The sequence below is a fragment of the Coenobita brevimanus genome, unplaced genomic scaffold, assembly GCF_032717465.1.
Source record: "Coenobita brevimanus isolate Jiangsu-jjx unplaced genomic scaffold, ASM3271746v2 jjx.HiC_scaffold_2776, whole genome shotgun sequence".
Classification (NCBI taxonomy): Eukaryota; Metazoa; Arthropoda; class Malacostraca; order Decapoda; family Coenobitidae; genus Coenobita; species Coenobita brevimanus.
The window spans coordinates 212,501-232,500 of record NW_027643737.1 but is presented as its reverse complement, the minus strand read 5'-3'; the positions used below and the strand labels follow the sequence as shown (position 1 = coordinate 232,500).

The 20,000-nt window shown below is 43.0% G+C and overlaps 1 pseudogene; it reads left to right on the top strand.

Moving 5' to 3' along the window:
• The first annotated feature begins 458 nt into the window (after nt 1-458).
• On the top strand, nt 459-9,250 carry LOC145390055 (chymotrypsinogen A pseudogene; annotated as a pseudogene).
• Nucleotides 9,251-20,000: the final 10,750 nt, after the last annotated feature.

The following is a 20,000-nucleotide window of genomic DNA, read 5'->3' as shown; positions in this document are numbered from 1 at the left end:
AAAATCTATTAAAACCTCTGTGGTGTAATTAGTGAAATGTGTGCGAATAACGGGACAGGAAATACGAGTACTATATTACTGACACCGGAGTGGGACGAATAGGCAATGATATAAAGTAGGTTATGACCCAGGTGTGGCACTGTCCGAACACACTGAACGTTAGTGAAGTATGTGAAAATGTCAGGGAGGAAAACTGTACCGTTCTGGGGAGAATAGACCCTAATATAAGAACTGTCATGACCGATTTTGCGCCAATCTGAAACGCATTGAACTTTAGTGAAATCGAACTCCAGTGAAATGTGCACGAATGACTGAGAGAAACTTGTAAATTATGAGTACCGGTGTAGGGCGAGCTGACACTAATATACGGAGTGTCATGACATATTTTGCGCCAGTTCTAAACGCACCTCCGACTCGTGTTGACGACGTTAAGGCTATATCAATGTGTTTTGGTGGCGATGGCGGGGGTTGTGGTAGAGGTTAATATCTTACCAGCGGATGCCAAGATTTTATCAGCGGATGCCAAGATCTTACCAGGGGAAGAAGCCAAGCTCTTACCAAGGGATGAGGCTGCTAAGATCTTACCTGGGGAAGAAGCCAAAATCTTACCAGAGGAGGAGGCTAAGATTCAACCACGCTCTTTCTCGTGCGGGACAAGCTCTGTGACCTTACAAGCGGGCCAGTCCGTTCCCTTAACCTCCCCTAACTATCCCTACGCCTATCCCAGCCCACTATACTGCCGCTGGGTAGCTCAGGCACCCATAAACACAGTTATACGCGTCTACTGCCCAATTTTCAACGTTTACAGCAGTCCCCTGTGCCAGATGGACCGTTTGACCATATCCCAGAATGGCTTGGACAATCTCAGCGACGGGATCTCCTACTGTGGGGGCGGATACATTGATGTCACCCTGAATTCAAACCGTTTCGTGGCCACCTTCATCACTAGCGTCAAAATATTCCCCTACAGAAACAATGGATTCTCCTGTATTCTGACGGCCATGGCGAGGTACTGTACTTGTATATGTCCTTTGCCTCAGTTGTATATATGACTTTTTTTTTCATACAAGATGGTGCATTGCATAACCCTCCTCTTCCACTGCACCGAGAGATTTATTGCACTTTGTGGGCACGGCTTATTCAACGTTATCAACGTTTAGTGTGGATTATCTCTCCATTTTCTAATTTCACTGTGACACACGCCCACACCAACATACTCAGCTGCCCCTGCAACACACAAGATACCGTGAAATGCATAAATCATTGAACCCTATTGTACACAGCATAGCAGGCTTCGTAACATCTCTACCTAAGCGATTTTATCTGCATCTTATACATCAATATCCCTTGAGGGGATATTTTCCCGCATCTGGTCAGGTCAGGTGCGGGTAAGGGGATGGGTCCACTATGATGTGGCAGGGGTAAACCAGCTCCTCTGTCGGGCCCTGCTGAGGATGTCGCTGCTTAAACTGCGCAGTTGACTCTCGTGCGGTGTGGTGCGGTGAGGATCTGTCCCTTCTTCCCTTGGGGCTATGATACGAGTTAATGTGAGTGTTTAGATGAGTAACTACCCCCGCTAATACCAATACACCAGTCCTGTATGAGACAGCCCTAGCATGTATTCAATATGGACGGTAGGTGTTAGCGCCGAAATGGTGACATGTAGAGGTGTATGGTAAGCAGGAGGACTACTGGGCCTTGGGAGCAGGCTGTGAAGCCTATGTACAGGGTCGGACACATTAAAAAAAAAAAAAAAAAAAAATGAGTGTGTGGTCCTGTCTGGGCTACCTGCCTATCCTTGAGGGAAGCAGCCTAGGTATATAGATAGATAGATCCTCTTGTGTATTGTTGGTGCAAATTATGTCGATATTAAACGACATGAATACCATACGCGATGATGATAAGGTGTAATATGCAAAATAAATCGTAGAGAAAAGGGTGCTACGAAGCCTCCAGTGCTGCTCAGAATCCAGCCCTTAATTTTGTATACAGTACAGGATGGTCCGTAAATAGCGCTCTACTAGAAACTCCTTTGGCTCAGTCTGCTAGTCTTGGCCAAGTGTGACAATGAGAGTAGGAAGTGAATACATTATGCAGAGCAGGCATTGACAATGACACTGACTGAGCCGTGCCCGTAACGCACGAGAGATGGCCAGAGGGAGTAAATGAGGAGAGTTATATATTGTCTGTCTATAGCCATACGCCTTAATACCGTAAGGGATGGCCACAAACAAATCGCCTCCATGTCGCCCTGTTTCCTGCCCTCCGCCTAACTCATAACCCCACCCCCTCTCTCTCTCTCATATACTTCTCCACTTCATTCCCCCCATCTCATCCTCGGTCTCCCCACCTCTCTCGTCCCCTCCACCTAGCTCACATACACTCTCCTTGTTAGTCTCTCACTCACCTTCCTCTCCACCCTGTATTCTGGCGCTGGAGAGAGACACCTTCACGTGGTGGCATCGGTATGACCTTAGTCCACCATCCTCCTCTCGGAGGTTAGAGAGGGAACTGAGGGGGACCAGTATACCCGAGCAACATCTCCCTCCTCCCCTTCGGTATCACCACATGAAGGCGTCTCTCTCCAGAAAATAGATACAGCCTTCATCAACCCATTCACTGCTAAATATCCTTCCAAAGCTGAAAACAATCCTTTAATGGTAACAAGGGTAGGATAGACATGTAACTAAGTATCAGGGCCCTTCTGTTAATGACCTGCCCCATGGTATGGTGCCAGGTGTGGTGTGGGAAGGTGATTTGGTGTGGTGTGTGAGAGGGCGGTGTGGTGTGTTGTAAGGTGTGGTGTGTAGTGGGAGGGCGATTTTGTGTGGTATATGAGATGGTGGTGTGGTGTGTTGTGAGGCGTGGTGTGGTGTGGTGTGGGAATATCGATGAGAGTAGTTTATCGTAGTTTACCATTGCTCACCGCTGCTGCCAGTATCGATGGAAGTCGCCGTAGACAGACGTAGAGAGATAGGGAGGTTGGTTGTAAATTGTCCAAGTACCACCATTATAAGGTCGTGAGGCGTCGTATGGCTCGAACTTGCCGTTGCTTAGTAAAATGATGTGCCGTCGACTAGAGTGAAAAGGTACGCCTCTCTTTCTCACCTTCTCCCTTTGTGTATCACAAGCGAGGTGAGTTACAGAGCACTCTTGGGTTACGGAGTTAATTGTACACAGTTATATCGACGCGTGATTGACAACGTAACGTAGCGTGATGGCAAAACCTCCTAGCTAACCCCATCTCTGTCTTCCGCCCTTGATCGTATTTTTGGGCCCTCTCTAACCTCTTCTCTCAGGCTGTCTCTCAGGTTCTCTAATCTTCCTACACGTGATTTGGGACTTATATCCCCCTCTGGCTTCCAGCTAAAGTGTGTGGGCATACGTGTGCGCACGAATGTGTGTGTGTGTGTGTGTGTGTGTGTGTGTGTGTGTGTGTGTGTGTGTGTGTGTGTGTGTGTGTGTGTGTGTGTGTGTGTGTGTGTGTGTGTGTGTGTGTGTGTCGGTCATGTTTCCGGCACATGATCAGAGCTGTTTGGCATTCCTGATTAGTCCGGGACAACCAGATTGTGGATATACATTATGTGGATTGACATTCCTACTGAGAAGCTGTGTATGTCTCCTGCAGACACTACATCCTGCACATTGTGATATGAGATATATACTAGTGCCTATATAATGCCTACATATTGGTGATTTTGTGTGATGTGTGACAGGGTGGTATGGCGTGTTGTGAGCTGTGGTGTGGTGTGCGAAGGTGATTTTGTGTGGCATGAGAGGGTGGTGTGGTGTGTGGTGAGGTGTGATGTGGTGTGCGGAGGTGATTTTGTGTGGTGTGTGACAGGGTAGTATGGTGTGTTGTGAGGTGTGATGCAGGCTTGGTTCCACGTACAAGTACTTGTGCTTGTACTTGGACTTTACAAACTTTTGAGTACTTGTACTTGTATTTCCACTTAAGTACAAAATTTTGAGTATTTGTACTTGAGATTTTAAAAATCAGTGTACTTGTACTTGGGCCAAATGTACTTGAAAAATCAAGTACTTTTAAGTACTTTTCCAGTACAGTACAGTAATAATCATATAAGGTACATTGCATAAGTACACTGTAATTTAATAACAATAACTGTTTTAACTATGACATTAAGCAAATTATAATAAGTTTTTTTTAGTTGTACTGTTTGCTTTACTAAACAGTATGTCTGTCAATTATTAAATACTAGTGGTAATTCTATTATTTCCATTGTAGCTACTACTGTAGGGTAGTAGTACTATCTGGCAACTCTGGTGCACACACTTCAAGACTGAACAGGCAACAACATGTAGACTTTCTTCCTGTCTGCAACCTGGTCACTACTGTAGTTTAGTCTTTCAGTAGCCACCATTTATAGCACTACGAGTGGCATCATGGCATCACCTAAGGATTCAGGCATATGGAGCCACTTGAAATTACCAGGATATACTACTGGAACATTCAAGACAGTCTGCAAGCAGTGTGATATTGATATATCAAGCTCCAAAAATGTTACATCCAACCTTTACAAACATATGAAAGTAAGCACAGCTTGCTAAGGTTAACAAGTAGTATTAGTAATAGTAGCACCAACATCCCCCGCCAACTAAAAGAAGAATTTGTATAATACCCAATGAGTAATCCAGCTTCCTTCTATGCACATGGGGCAGACAAAAAGTAAGCCCGCCTGCAGCCGGCTTTTATTTTATTTTCTAGGTGTTTTTCAAAGTTTTAGGGAGTTTTTAACAATATTAAATTCTAAAATAATATTGTAGGACTTCCAATGACTTTCGCAGACGAGTTTACCCTTTCACTGCCTCTACTTTCTTACATGCACGAGGTTCAACCTGTTTTTCACTCCCCAGCTGTATTTTTTATAAATTTGATATTATCTACATCATTTTTAAGACCGGCGAGGGGGTGGGGCGACAGCCCCAAGGTTAGGTTAGGTTGTCAGATTAGGTTAATGACAATAAAGTTGTCAGATATATATATATATATATATATATATATATATATATATATATATATATATATATATATATATATATATATATATGCATCTTAATAGTTATTTTTCCCTTTGTTTCAGCGGAAACACAGTGCTTTATATGAGAGGAAAGTCAGCACTCGTGTCAACACTACTGGGACTAGCCAGTCAACCACGGAATGCTTTGTTACAGTGTCAGACCCAAAGAAATGTGCGACACACGATGCTCGTCAAAAGTAACTTGATGATGCACTAGTGCTCTTTGTGGCATGTGATCTTGTGCCTTTTTCTGTTGTAGACAGCCCTTACTTTAGTGGTTTACTTATTGCAGCTGACCCTCGCTATCAGATGCCAACACGCCAGGATTCCCCGATACCACTACTGACACAAATGATGACACTGACTTGGAAGATGATGATCTTGATGATTTTGATGGTGCTGATTCTGCTGAACTGTTTGAAGAATTAGCAACTGAGCATAACTCCTGCTTTGCTCATACATTGCAGTTGGTGGTAAAAGATAGCCTAAAAGATGCAGGACACTTAAATATTACACTCAGCAAAGCATCAAAATTGGTATCTTTTGTGCATAGGTCAACAATAGCCACAGATGTTCTGGAAGGAGAAAAAAAAAAATAGATCAGGTTGTGCCACTCGCTGGAATTCACAGGTGAAGATGATCAGATCTGTTTTGCGAGGGCCAGAAGAAAAGCTAAGTAGTTTGGATGGTGCCCCAACCCTTGGAGCATATGATCAAAATATTCTTCAAGATGTGCTAGAAATTTTTGAACCATTTGAGGAGGTCACTGACTGTGCCCAACGACAGAACTCTGTTTCCTCAAGTCTAGTTATTCCTTGTGTACGGGGGCTCAAGTTTCACCTAGAGCAGATGCAGTCAAAGTATAATAGTGCTCTGGTATTTGAACTGAGGAAGTCAGTACAGAAACACCTACAGCTGAATGAAGATCGAAAAATATATTAACTGGCAACCATATTTGAACCAAGGTTTAAAATGGATTGATGTTCTGAAGAGGAGGAAAAGGCGAACCTGAAGTCCTCTGTCATAACTACAGCACAGTTTATGGCCAAAGAAGCTACAGTTCCTGCAAGTATGAATCCCGGCACAGAACTTCCAGAAGATAATCCAGGGCCCAGTTCAGGGAATTCTGAACCAAAGAGGAAGAACTGTTAAGTTTTATGGCCACCCCAGCTCAACAATCAACAGCTGTAACAGAGGTGCAGGAGTCCATTAATACTGAAATTCAAAGATACCTGAGTCAGCCATGCATTTCTGATGAAAGGGATGTAGCCTACTAGTATACTGAAAGGAGCACATGGAGACATTTCCAACTCTAGCAAAGATGGCACAAAAATACCTATCTGTCTCTGCTTCTTCTGCACCTGTGGAAAGGATCTTCAGCATCGCTGGAAAAATCTTCCGCCCGCACAGATATCAGCTTGCAGACAAGAATTTTGAGTCTATGATGTTTGTGAAATCCAGTGATAAGTCCTACAGGTAGCTAGTACAGTATTGGTAATGGTATCAGTACTTTGAAAAGCAAATTTGGATGACCAGTTAACTCTTACGTGCCTGGTGTATCCAGCTGAATGCCACTACCCATGGGGGCGGGGAGGGTTTTTTAATAAAAAGTTGAGAAATTTTCATGTGTTACTATCTATAAGCATTGAAATTAACTGGATATTGTACTGTACATATTCCAAGATTGACTTTCATATTGAACACCAACGATGACCTGACCACCATTTTGTGTTGAGGTTTTGTCATATGGCCACTGGCGTGGCTAACTGCACTTTGGCCTATAAATACAAATTTGTCAGAACACGGCTCAGCAAACTGTTTTAAGACATAAAGAGTTTGGTCAAATGTGGATTTTTGGTGTTCAAACAAGGCAAATAAATGTGTGATAACCTGCCCTGTAACAAGTTGCAAACTTTAACTTCTGTAATTGACAGTTTTAGAGCAACCACAAACGTTTCACAATGTGGGCATTAAATGCACCATCCACCTGGACCTCTCACAGGTTGAGCTTAGTACAGTATTTGTTAATGTTTAATTTTCCGACATTATTGCTTACTAGGCAAATCATTAAATTCAAACTAAGGAAATTATAATTTGCTTGCATATTTTTCTAAACTGCAAGTATCACACTTCTCGTTTATAGCGCAAATCTATTTTGTATTATTAAAATTTGTATTATCAGTTAAACTAGAAAATTGACTAGAATTTGTCTCATTACCTTTACCTGCGAGTTGGCCCACTTCTGATCACCTTCACTCACAAAGCCCTATGGGCATCTCTTGCCGCCCTGTAGGTAGATCTTCACCTCCCTTAGGCGCTGTGGCCCGAGGTTCACTGTCTAAAATCTGAGAACTACACAGATAGGTACTTTTGGGGGGGGCTTAACTCTATTCATTTTAGTAAGATCACTGTATTATATTACCATAATATGCTTCTTCACTAGATATTTGTTACTGAAATTGAAATAAACATGTCTATAAAAAATAATAGATAATCTGTTGAAATGTACTTTTACTTAAGTACACTGTCAAGCACTTGGACTTAAGTACTAGGCAAATCTTCTGTACTTGTACTTTTCTTCAGTACTTGTACTTGTTCACAAGTACTGGCACATGTACTTGGACCCATGCCTGGTGTAATGTGTGGTGGGAGGGTGATATTGTGTGGTGTGGTATGTTGTGAGAGTGGTATGGTGTGTGGTGTGGAATGGTATGGTGTGTGGTGTGGCGTTGTTTGGTGTGTTGTGGTGTGTTGGGTGGTGTGGTGTGGTGTGGTATGATGTATGGTGTAGTGTGGTGTGGTGTGGTGTGGTGTGGTGTGGTGTGGTGTGGTGTGGTGTGGTATGGTTTGGTGTGATGTGTGTGGTTTGGTGTGGTGTGGTGTGGTGTACTTGGCTAAAGTTGCTGAAGTCTACAGGGGTGAAGCACATCATGTCTGAAGCATGCTAGTGCGTGACAGAGGGACGGGGTAGTTCCTTAAGATTCATCCCCATCTAAAAAATACATCAGTGCATTGAGTGTTTTTTTTTTTTTCATTCAGTGCGTATTTTTCACTTAGACAACCACTAGTCGGTTTGTCTTCATCGAACAGAACTGGGGCACTCCCACAAATTGCATGCTAATTTGTGGTTGCATGAAATTCTGAGTTATGAGGTAGGAATGAGTCTCCCTGGTTGCTGGTTAAATCAACTGACTACACGCGGCCATCAGCTGCGCTGCAAGGGGCTAGGGACGTTCGTCAGGTTAGAATAAACACGTTGTAGTTGGCCTGTCTGCTACCTACAACTCTCCAGGTATTAACTAAGTCTTCTGTAATTCCTCAGATCAGGCACCACTCGTCCCCGACCTCCTACGTCTTCGCCACAGACAGGGCAGTGCGGCCTGAAAAATCCATCCAGGATTGTAAACGGCCAGGATGCTGGGCAGAACGAGTGGCCGTGGCAGGCAGCCGTTCGCAACAAGGTGATCAACGCGCTATTTTGCGGCGGAGTGCTGATTGCCGATCGCTGGGTAGTGACGGCTGCCCACTGCGCTGCACACTACCCCATGGATCAGATCTACGTCACACTTGGAGACCATTGGAGAGACCCGACCAGACCGACACGGTACACCATTACAGCGCAGGTCTCCAAAGTCATCATACACGAGGCCTACGACAGGCAGACGGTGAACAACGACATAGCTCTCCTGGAACTGAGTGAGGCAGTGACCTACAGTAACGGCGTGAAACCAATCTGCCTGCCCTGTTCCGTCACACCACAGAAACTCGAGGGACAGAACGGGATCGTAACTGGCTGGGGTGCGACGTCCTCTGGAGGATCATTCAGCGAGGTGCTACAGGAGGTGGAGCTTCCCCTGATGTTCACTGCAGACTGCCAAGGCTACCTAGGGAACGTCGTGACCTCAAACATGATCTGCACCTACAAGCACAACCACGATGCCTGCCAAGGAGATTCTGGAGGTCCTCTGGCTTGGAAGGGAGAAGACGGGAGGTATTATCTCGTGGGGGTTGTGTCCTGGGGCTACGGTTGCGCCGGTGTGGACACTCCCGGGGTATATGCTAAGGTCACCCACTACCTCGCCTGGATTCAGATAAAGACGGGTATCACTGTATGTCCGTAGAGCCATAACTTACCAGCAACCACATACAGACGTGAGCTAAAGGTTGTATTCTAAGTTGCTTTGGAGATTCCACAACCCTTCTTTCCGAGCAATTATTTCACACATATACACCTTAGCACCGTCTGGTTGCATCTGAGATTTAGTAGCATCTCTTCCTCGGCTACCTGTTTGCATATTACAACTTAATATCGTCTTGTATGCTATTAATGTAAAATATGTTGATATAACGACGATATAAATAACAGAGAAGCGAATCTTAGGTATAAAAAGCAAACTAAGCCGCTCAAGAATATGTGCCAGAGATGGGATGGGCACCTATGAAGTAAAAAGGGAATATGGCACGATAACTTACTACTGCATCAAACATAATAGTTGTATATGTAGGTATAGATACTGATTTCATCCTTTTGGCTATGTATGGTTTCTCTTAATAAAATAGTCTGGAAATAGAAGTAACAAAACATCTAACTTTGGCCATCAGAGTACCAGCACCACACAATATGATACAATCTCAGTGTACATTTGTGCAGAACACCGTTATAATGTACAGGAAAATAAATATCAATTGTTCATCGTGTATCATTTTCTAACGACTTTAGTACCGTAGTTTATTTTGGTTTGGTCTATTTATCTATTTATTTTTTTATTTACTTTTTACTGCCTCCTGATCATCTGATTCAGTTCTAAAGCAACCTAGATTCAATCCCTTCACTGAAATGTTTTTTTTAACATACGATTATTCTTGCTATCCTCAGACGATTTTATTAGACGGTTGTTTTTGTTTTTTTTATTCTAGACAAGAGAGCTATCAAACTGAAGGGATTTGATATAGCCTTCAGTAACTCAATTTCCTACCAGAAGTCCTTCATAAGTTAAATAAAATCAACTGGTGGTAGCAGGAGTAGGCTAAAAACAGATGTCATTAAATAATAATAATAATAATAATAATAATAATATCGGTGGTAATAGTAGTAGTAGTAATAATAGCAGTAGCAGTAGTAGTAGTAGTAGTTGCAGTAGTAGTAGTAGCAGCAGTCTCTAAGAACTGATCCTAAGTTAAGCATTAAATATTCTAATGATTCTAAATAGTAGAAATTTGAGCAACTAAACTCCCAAGAAACTAAGCAATATAAGGATTCTAAGCAGTGATTAATCTAAGCATTCTAAGCAGTGACGATTCTCAAGCATTTGGATTCTAAGACAGCAAACAATCCTAAGTAGGGAACATTCAAAGCAGGGAACAAGTAAGGATCTAAGCAGTACCATAACGAGTCTAAAATCTAAGCAGTGTAGATTCTAAGACAAAAAGAATAATCCATTACAGCAAGGATCCCAAGTAGTGAACATTCTCAGCAGTCAAAAAGTAAGAATTCTAACCAGGAAGGATTCTAAGCAGATCTAAGCAGTAAGGAGTCAAAGGGATGAAGATTCTAAGCAGGTCTAAGCAGTAAGGGGTCAAAGAGATGAGGATTCTAAACAGGTCTAAGCGGTAAGGAGTCAAAGAGATGAAGATTTTAAAAACCGAGAATGCAGAATATTCTTGAGAAAAATAGAGAAGTGAGAATCCAACGGTACAGCTGGCCATCCCACCGATATTACTGAGGAGCTGCGAGGCTGTCTGCATGTCCCGTTTGGTCAACGTCCTCCTCCTGACTCAATCGCACCACACCCTGTTAATAGTAGGAGTAGTAGTAGTGATGCTGATGCTGGAGTAACAGAGGGATGTGATAGTGCAGTAGAAGTGACGGGAAAGAAAAAACGCCGTCGCTTTCTAGCGCTACAGGGGGATTGTTGGAGACCGATGTGGTGGCAGTGTATTTGTTTACGTGGCACTTTTGCTGAGCTGGAGCAACCCTTTAACAGCCATCAGTCCACGCCGATTCCCGTATCTATCAATGATGCTACAGTGTGATTAAATCAAAACATATATTCTTTCCTGTATCCTGTGCTTACCATTTCACTGTCTACCTGGGTCTGTGGATGTATATACAGGATGATCCACATATTTTCTCTCTTATTTCTTAACTGACCGAATCTCATTTGTTGTGGAGACGACTCGCGTTACCAGTGTCTACCCCGTCTGACGACATTATTAATCAGCCATGCAAGCGATGTGCTTACCGGCAGAGCAGACAGGAGCCCGAAAAGGATTATCTGAAGCTGAAAATTATGTAAGCTAGATTATAACTTTTTAGTCCAAGTTCGTTAAAAGAAAAATTCTCTCTCTCTCTCTCTCTCTCTCTCTCTCTCTCTCTCTCTCGCTCGCTCGCTCGCTCGCTTTTCAACTCCAAGACCACTTCAGCGCCAAGACCATTTCTACGCCAAAACCATTTCTATGCCAAGACCACATCAACACCAAAACCACTTCTATGCCAAAATCACTTCTATGCCGAGACCACTTCTATGCCCAGACCATTTCTATGCCAAAACCACTTGCCAAGACCACTTCAACACCAAGACCACTTCAACATCAAGACCATTTCTATGCAAAGGCCACTTCTATCCCAAAACCACTTCTACGCCAAGACCACTTCTATGCCAAGACCACTTCAACACCAAGACCACTTCAACACCAAGACCACTTCAACACCAAGACCACTTCAACACCAAGACCACTTCAACACCAAGACCACTTCAACGACAAGACCACTTCAACACCAAGACCACTTCAACACCAAGACCACTTCAACACCAAGACCACTTCAACACCAAGACCACTTCAACACCAAGACCACTTCAACACCAAGACCACTTCAACACCAAGACCACTTCAACACCAAGACCACTTCAATGCCAAGACCACTTCAACACCAAGACCACTTCAACACCAAGACCACTTCAATGCCAAGACCACTTCAACACCAAGACCACTTCAACACCAAGACCACTTCAACACCAAGACCACTTCAACACCAAGACCACTTCAATGCCAAGACCACTTCATTGCCAAGACCACTTCATTGCCAAGACCACTTCAATGCCAAGACCACTTCAACACCAAGACCACTTCAACACCAAGACCACTTCAACACCAAGACCACTTCAACACCAAGACCACTTCAACACCAAGACCACTTCATTGCAAAGACCACTTCAACACCAAGACCACTTCATTGCCAAGACCACTTCAACACCAAGACCACTTCATTGCAAAGACCATTTCTACACCAAGACCACTTCCACACCGAGACCACTTCATTTAAAATATCAGTTCCATCCAACAAGTCATCCTCACCAAAACTCAGAACTTTTCCCAGTATTGTGTTGAGGAATAAAGCCCGTAAAACAGATAGATAAATAGATAGATAGATAGACAGATAGATAGACAGACAAACAGACAGAGACAGAGGAAGAGACAGACAGACTGACAGACACAGAGTAGGAGGAGGAAGAAAGTAAGCCTTACAGGAAGGAGAGAAAAGATGCAGGGAAAATCAAAACGAGATGAAACAGCTGGTAGGAATAATATTGACTCTTGTACTTTCACTCAATGGCCATGAGACGCTGAGAGACAAGTAAACACGAGGGAATGGTAAGAGGGGAGAGAAGAGGGATGGAGGATCTGTGAGAGAGAGAGAGAGGGGGGGGTGGAGGGGGGAATCCTACGAGAGAATGGTATGAGAAAAGCAGACAATGATATTTACATCTTAAGGGGAAAATTACAAAGACAAATAATAGGAAAACTTTCCATTCTCGCCACTATCGCTACCAAATCCACTCAGATACTGATGAAGGAAGCGAGTTGATAGCAAGCTGGGGTAGGGAATAAGTCTGATATTAATTTCTTTATATCAAACTTTATAGACCTTCATTAAACTCATCGACATGTCACAAATATATTCGTAGTTAATTTCTTATTACCTGTCTTGAATGAGACAACCCTAACTTATATTCAGCGTGGACGGTGGACATTAGTACCGAAGCGATGACAAATGAAGGTGCGTGGCACGCAAGAAAACTGCTCAGTCTTAAAGAACGGACCACATAATCTTTGCTAAATCCAACTACTTCTTCATCAGTTATCATTTATCGTGCCATCAGAAGCGCATTGGTCCATGGCTGGATTACCAATACACACTTCAGACACTGTATTTAAGGTGAGAGTGATCCCTAGACACTGAGTGCCAGAGTGTTAACAGTAAACCCTAAACATACTCCGGATTAAAGCCCTAACGAGCCACAACTGGTTGCAGCTCCTCAGCCTGTTGGACTACCAGTCTGACACATACAAAAAAAGCTATATCACTCTTGCAAGGTAATATGGCAGCAATATTTCAAACAATTAACAGAACAGTAAGGTAAGCTTTCGTTATAAGGTGCCTTTTTATATTCTTTTCATTCCATTAAATCCGCAAGATATAATGGGAATATTAACTACTTAAATTCCCTTGCTACAGTACAGGTGCTTATAAAGCTGGTTTACCAGTTCACCAGCTGACAGTAGTGTACTGGTGAACCAGATATATGAAAAAACGCTGAAAGACAGAGACGGGATTTAGAAGAAAAAATTCAACAGTGCCAAATGTCTCAATATATATATATATATATATATATATATATATATATATATATATATATATATATATATATATATATATATACCTTGGCTGTTTCCCCAGGGAAAAGGAGGTAGCCGAGACAGGACGACACACTCCCCATTTACTCATCCATTCAAACACAATCATTCGCATCTTAGCCCCAAAGGGGAGAACGGACAGATCCTCACCGCACCACACCTGCATATAATAGTAATTTCCCGTTATCGGTATACGAGTAATATCCTTTAATAATAGATGGTGCATATCTTCACTGTCATTTTCACAAGATCAATAATACGGCACCATATATGAATATTGTCAATCAATATTGATTGTGTGAGGGCCGGTAAATAATATCCTGCGTTGCCAGTGTGGCGGTATTACCTCAGCAAGTTCACATGTCCCTTATCAATGCCCAACGTATCCTTTATCATACGTGTAATGAAACATAGTAATTTCTACAGATTTCTATATTAGGCGTACGTGCCGAGGCCCAGTTTCAGCTGTTGACGTCTTAATCTGCACCAACATTTATGACCGTAGTACAACTGTTTATGCATAACAGTTTGTTACATCTGTTTTACGCACCCCTTTTTGTCCTTTGGGAAGAAACGAAACCGTAGGTTAGTTCCAGTTAGTGGGTTTTTCCCACAAACAACACAGCGGTGTCCAGGGTTTAGAGCCATGTTTATTTGTACCGCCACGCCCCCTCACATCCCGCCTGTCAACTTATGTAAACAAACAGACGACACACCGGCGACCACAATGCCATCTGTTGACCAAGCCAGCTCGTTACATTGGTCTCGTGTTCGCCCGTAAGAGTCCGTGACTCGACTCTCACGATGGCCATTTTGTTTTTAACTCTTTCAACTGTGAATTTCTGGCTTCGAATCACGCACGCACACATGCACATACACACACACGTACACACACACGTACACATACACATACATACATATATATACATATAAGCACACACACATACACACACGCACACCACACACGTGTTTGTATGTGTATGTATGTATATATGCATGCATGTGTGTGTGTGTGTGTGTGTGTGTGTGTGTGTGTGTGTGTGTGTGTGTGTGTGTGTGTGTGTGTGTGTGTGTGTGTGTGCAAGCTAAAATCAAGTAGTAGCAGTAGCAGTAGTAGACCCTACCTCAACACTGTTCCTGTGGCACTGTCTTTGATGCAAACCATGCAATGGTGTGCAAGAAGGCAGGCTGTGTGTACGCGACGTCACTGCCAAAATGCTGCAGGAAATATGCCATGATGTCACCACAGAGCCAGCTGTGCTGCCCCTAGACGGCGAGCACTTCACCCACAGAACAGCAAACACATCAAATGATGCCAGAGTGGATGTCAGTGCTGCAGGTTTGCGGACACGTGGGCAGAGGGCTTTCTTCAACATTAGGATAATTGATCCTATGGCAGCATGTCATCGTGAACTGTGTCTCGAGGCTGCACACAAAAGGAATTAACAAGAAAAAAAACACAGACTATCAAGAAAGGATCTAACTTTTGCACCACGTTGGATTCACTGCCTTTGTGTTCACAACATCAGGTGGGACGGGTCCAGAGGCGAGCATATTCTCTCGAGACTGGCAGAGATTCTTTCTAAGAAGCGTCAACGTCAGAGTTCCGTTATGGCCTGGATGAGGTGTCAACTGTCCTACTCCCTTGTGAGGTGTGCACTGCTATGCCTCAGGGGCACAAGACCATCAGCCCTCAGGCCTGTCTCTCTGGCAGGTATGGATTACGAAGCTACTGTGACTGAGTCACATTGACCAGCAACTCCAATAGATTAAAGTTTTTGTTGACACTGTAATAATAAAAAATCTAGTAGTAATAAAGTCTTTTGTGGTTGGTGGGGGCACTCCCCATCCACTCACTCGATGTAGTGCTGTTCTCGGATGCCTGCCCATTCCTCTCTTCCTTTGTTCTTTCTATCGTTCCTCATCTGTCATTTTTTCCTTCATTCATTCCTCTTCCTTCTGTCTACGGGTGACTATACATTGCGTAACAAGCCAGATGGTTTCCTGTACACCAGGAAACCATTTACTACGCTGGGTGGTAACCATACAACCAAATTATGGCGCCTGATGGTTTAGTGGGCAATTAAGGCGCTCCAATCGGATTGAGCCGGTGCAAGTTAATATCCAAGGGATGGTTAGGGTTTAATGCTCACGTAATGCCACTCAGGGATGAGTGAGGCTGGTCATTCTCATCATAAATGTGAGGACCAATTTGCCTAGCTCCAGGCTCCTATGCTCCTCATGGGGCAACACAGGATTAGATGATGAATGAATGAATGAATGATGATAAAGTGTTGGCATATGGTTGGTAAGGACAGTGGCTGGTGTGTTTGGGGCCAACAGATTGTATTATGGTTAGTGATAACCTTCACATTACAACTCCAATGGTGAACTGTATTATGAGGCTGGCTGCTGAGCTGCACGGTATAATTCCCAAATGGATGGAGCTGATTTGCTGGTTGCATTATAGTAGTCTTAAAAAGTGGTGGTGGTGGTGGTGGTGGTGGTGGTGGTAGTAGTAGTAGTAGTTGTAGTAGTGGTAGCAGTAGTAATAGTAGTAGCAGTAGTAGTAGTTGTAGTTTTTTTTATTGTAAGATGCACTCAGCAGGTTGGTGATGTTTGGCTGAATGCAACACATCCAAAGAACATCATTGTATTGCAAATAATTACCAGTAATTCTCAGACATACCATGTTACTTGGACAGGTTGCATTCAGCCATCACCACCAACCTATCAAGTGCATCTTTGCCTCGAAAAAAAAAAAAAGTATAGTAGTTGTAGTTGTAGTAGTAGCAGTTGTAGTAGCAGTAGCAACAGCATCATCAGTAGTAGTAGTAGCAGTCCATCATCACCATCATCATCATCATCATCATCATCACCATCATCATCATCATCATCACCATCATCATCATCATCATCATCATCATCATCATCATCATCATCATCATCATCATCATCATCATCACCATCATCATCATCATCATCATCATCATCACCATCATCATCATCATCACCATCATCATCATCATCATCATCATCATCACCATCATCATCATCATCATCATCATCATCATCATCATCATCATCATCATCATCATCATCATCATCATCATCATCATCATCACCATCACCATCATCATCATCATCATCATCACCATCATCATCATCATCATCATCATCATCATCATCATCATCACCATCATCATCATCATCATCATCATCACCATCATCATCATCATCATCATCATCATCATCATCATCACCATCATCATCATCATCATCATCATCATCATCATCATCATCATCACCATCATCATCATCATCATCATCATCATCATCATCATCACCATCATCATCATCATCATCATCATCATCATCATCATCATCATCATCATCATCATCACCATCATCATCATCATCATCATCATCATCATCATCATCATCATCATCATCATCATCATCATCATCATCACCATCATCATCATCATCATCATCACCATCATCATCATCACCATCATCATCATCATCATCATCATCATCATCATCATCATCACCATCATCATCATCATCATCATCATCATCATCACCATCATCATCATCATCATCACCATCATCATCATCATCATCATCATCATCATCATCATCATCATCATCATCATCATCATCATCATCGTCACCATCATCATCTTCTTTTCTTCCTCTTCCTTCTCTTCTTCCCTGTCTTCTTCTTCTTCTCTTCTTCTTTCTTCTTCTTCCTCCTCCTCTTCTCCGTCTTCTTCCTCCTCCTCTTCTCCGTCTTCTTGCTCTTCTCATTCCTCCTCTTCTCCGTCTTCTTGCTCTTCTCATTCCTCCTCTTCTCCGTCTTCTTGCTCTTCTCATTCCTCCTCTTCTCCGTCTTCTTGCTCTTCTCATTCCTCCTCTTCTCCGTCTTCTTGCTCTTCTCATTCCTCCTCTTCTCCGTCTTCTTGCTCTTCTCATTCCTCCTCTTCTCCGTCTTCTTGCTCTTCTCATTCCTCCTCTTCTCCGTCTTCTTGCTCTTCTCATTCCTCCTCTTCTCCGTCTTCTTGCTCTTCTCATTCCTCATCTTCTTCGTATTCTTCTTCTCTTTCTTCCTCTTGAATGCTAAGTTGTAAGAAGAGATTAACACCGAACGATGCTAGTCACGAAGAAGTGCTATGGAAAGGACAGAGAGGCTTAGTAGCGTATTGTCCTTTGCCTGTGAGCTACGTGAAATAAACTGCAAAAGGACGGAAATCTGAGCCAAGTTAAGGTGAAAGGCCTGTAGCACATCAACACTAAATGATGCTAGTCACGAAGAAGTGCAGTGAACACTATGGAAGGCCTTAGTTTTGTCCTCTCTCTCTCTCTCTCTCTCTCTCTCTCTCTCCTTTTTTTGTTCATCTTGTTCACTCTCAACTGATATGACAGACAGACAGACAGACAGACAGAGAAAGAATGATCATGGGATGGAAGAAGTTAATAATAATCTGACTCACTTTCTCACGAGAGAGAGAGAGAGAGAGAGAGAGAGAGAGAGAGAGAGAGAGAGAGAATCATGGGATGGAAGAAGTTAATAATAATGACTCACGAGAGAGAGAGAGAGAGAGAGAGAGAGAGAATCATGGGATGGAAGAAGTTAATAATAATCTGACTTACTTTCTCACGAGAGAGAGAGAGAGAGAGAGAGAGAGAGAGAGAGGCGTCGTAGGATAGAAAGAGTTAATATTCTGACTCACTTTCTCACTATCTTTCACGCCAGTCATTCTTATTCTTTCCTCTCACTCCCGCGTTTCGGCCTCTCCTCTTTCAATCTTTTCTTCATCTCATTCATTTTAATTCTCTCTCTCTCTCTCTCTCTCTCTCAGCAATGCGGGGCTTCACCACGGTGTTGCCATACGCAGGGCTGCAAATATCCCTACATGCTTCAAAACCTTATCCCATCTATCCCTTCCCCAAACTCCTCAACTCACCAATAGACACTCACGATAGATCCAAATAGATAAATAGACACCAGCGGATAGATACAAAAGGCTGATAAAGAGTGAGAAAAGGGAAAATAGTAAAGAGGCAGTAGGCGGAGCAATATGGCTGCCGCGGCTGTGTTTACACTGGCTCAGCCAATCAGCGTCCGCCTCCCTCTGCCCTTAGCACCAGCCGCCCTCTGATTGGCTGGCAGCTGTGAGGCCAGGGAGGAGGCAGGGAGGGGAGTACAATAATAATAATAATAATAATAATAATAATAATAATAATGTTTATTTCCACAAACAGTGGTGATCCATATAACAATATCAATTATGTATACAGTAATAGCACAGTGTAGACGTGAAAATTATACACTGAAGGTATAAGTGTCAGGGAGTAAATATAATAAAAAAGGATATAATTATCAATATACTAAATGTCATTACATATCCTATTTCAAATTGATGCTTGTGAATTATTACAGAATATTTTTGCCTCATATTTTACTGGTTTATTATTGTTTAGCGTTATACAGTCAGATTATTGAGGGGTGTTTAGTGACTGTTAAGTGTAATTGTGAAAGTGTGTAAACTGTGTAATTCCTTGACATTTTCTGGCAGGTGGTTGCATATCTTTGGCCCTGTTACTGCTAAGGATCTTGCACCTGAGTCGGTATTAACCTTAGCAACGAACAGATTATTGTTTGGTCTAGTAATACTTTGTGTCATGTTGTGTACCGATGGAAAAGACAGGAGACAGTCAGGGTAGAGATTAGCTGGATATTGGAAGACTGTGACAGCGATGGAAAAGACAGGAGACAGTCAGGGTAGAGATTAGCTGGATATTGGAAGACTGTGACAGCGATGGGAAGGAAGACAGGAGACAGTGACAGCGATGGAAAAGACAGGAGACAGTCAGGGCAGAGATTAGCTGGATATTGGAAGACTGTGACAGCGATGGAAAAGACAGGAGACAGTCAGGGTAGAGATTAGCTGGATATTGGAAGACTGTGACAGCGATGGAAAAGACAGGAGACAGTGACAGCGATGGAAAAGACAGGAGACAGTCAGGGTAGAGATTAGCTGGATATTGGAAGACTGTGACAGCTGTGTCAAACGGGCAGGACATGTCATGGGTAATGCAAGGGGCAGGACATGTCATGGGTAATGCAAGGGGCAGGACATGTCATTGGTAATGCAAGGGGCAGGACATGTCATGGGTAATGCAAGGGCAGGACATGTCATGGGTAATGCAAGGGGCAGGACATGTCATGGGTAATGCAAGGGGCAGGACATGTCATGG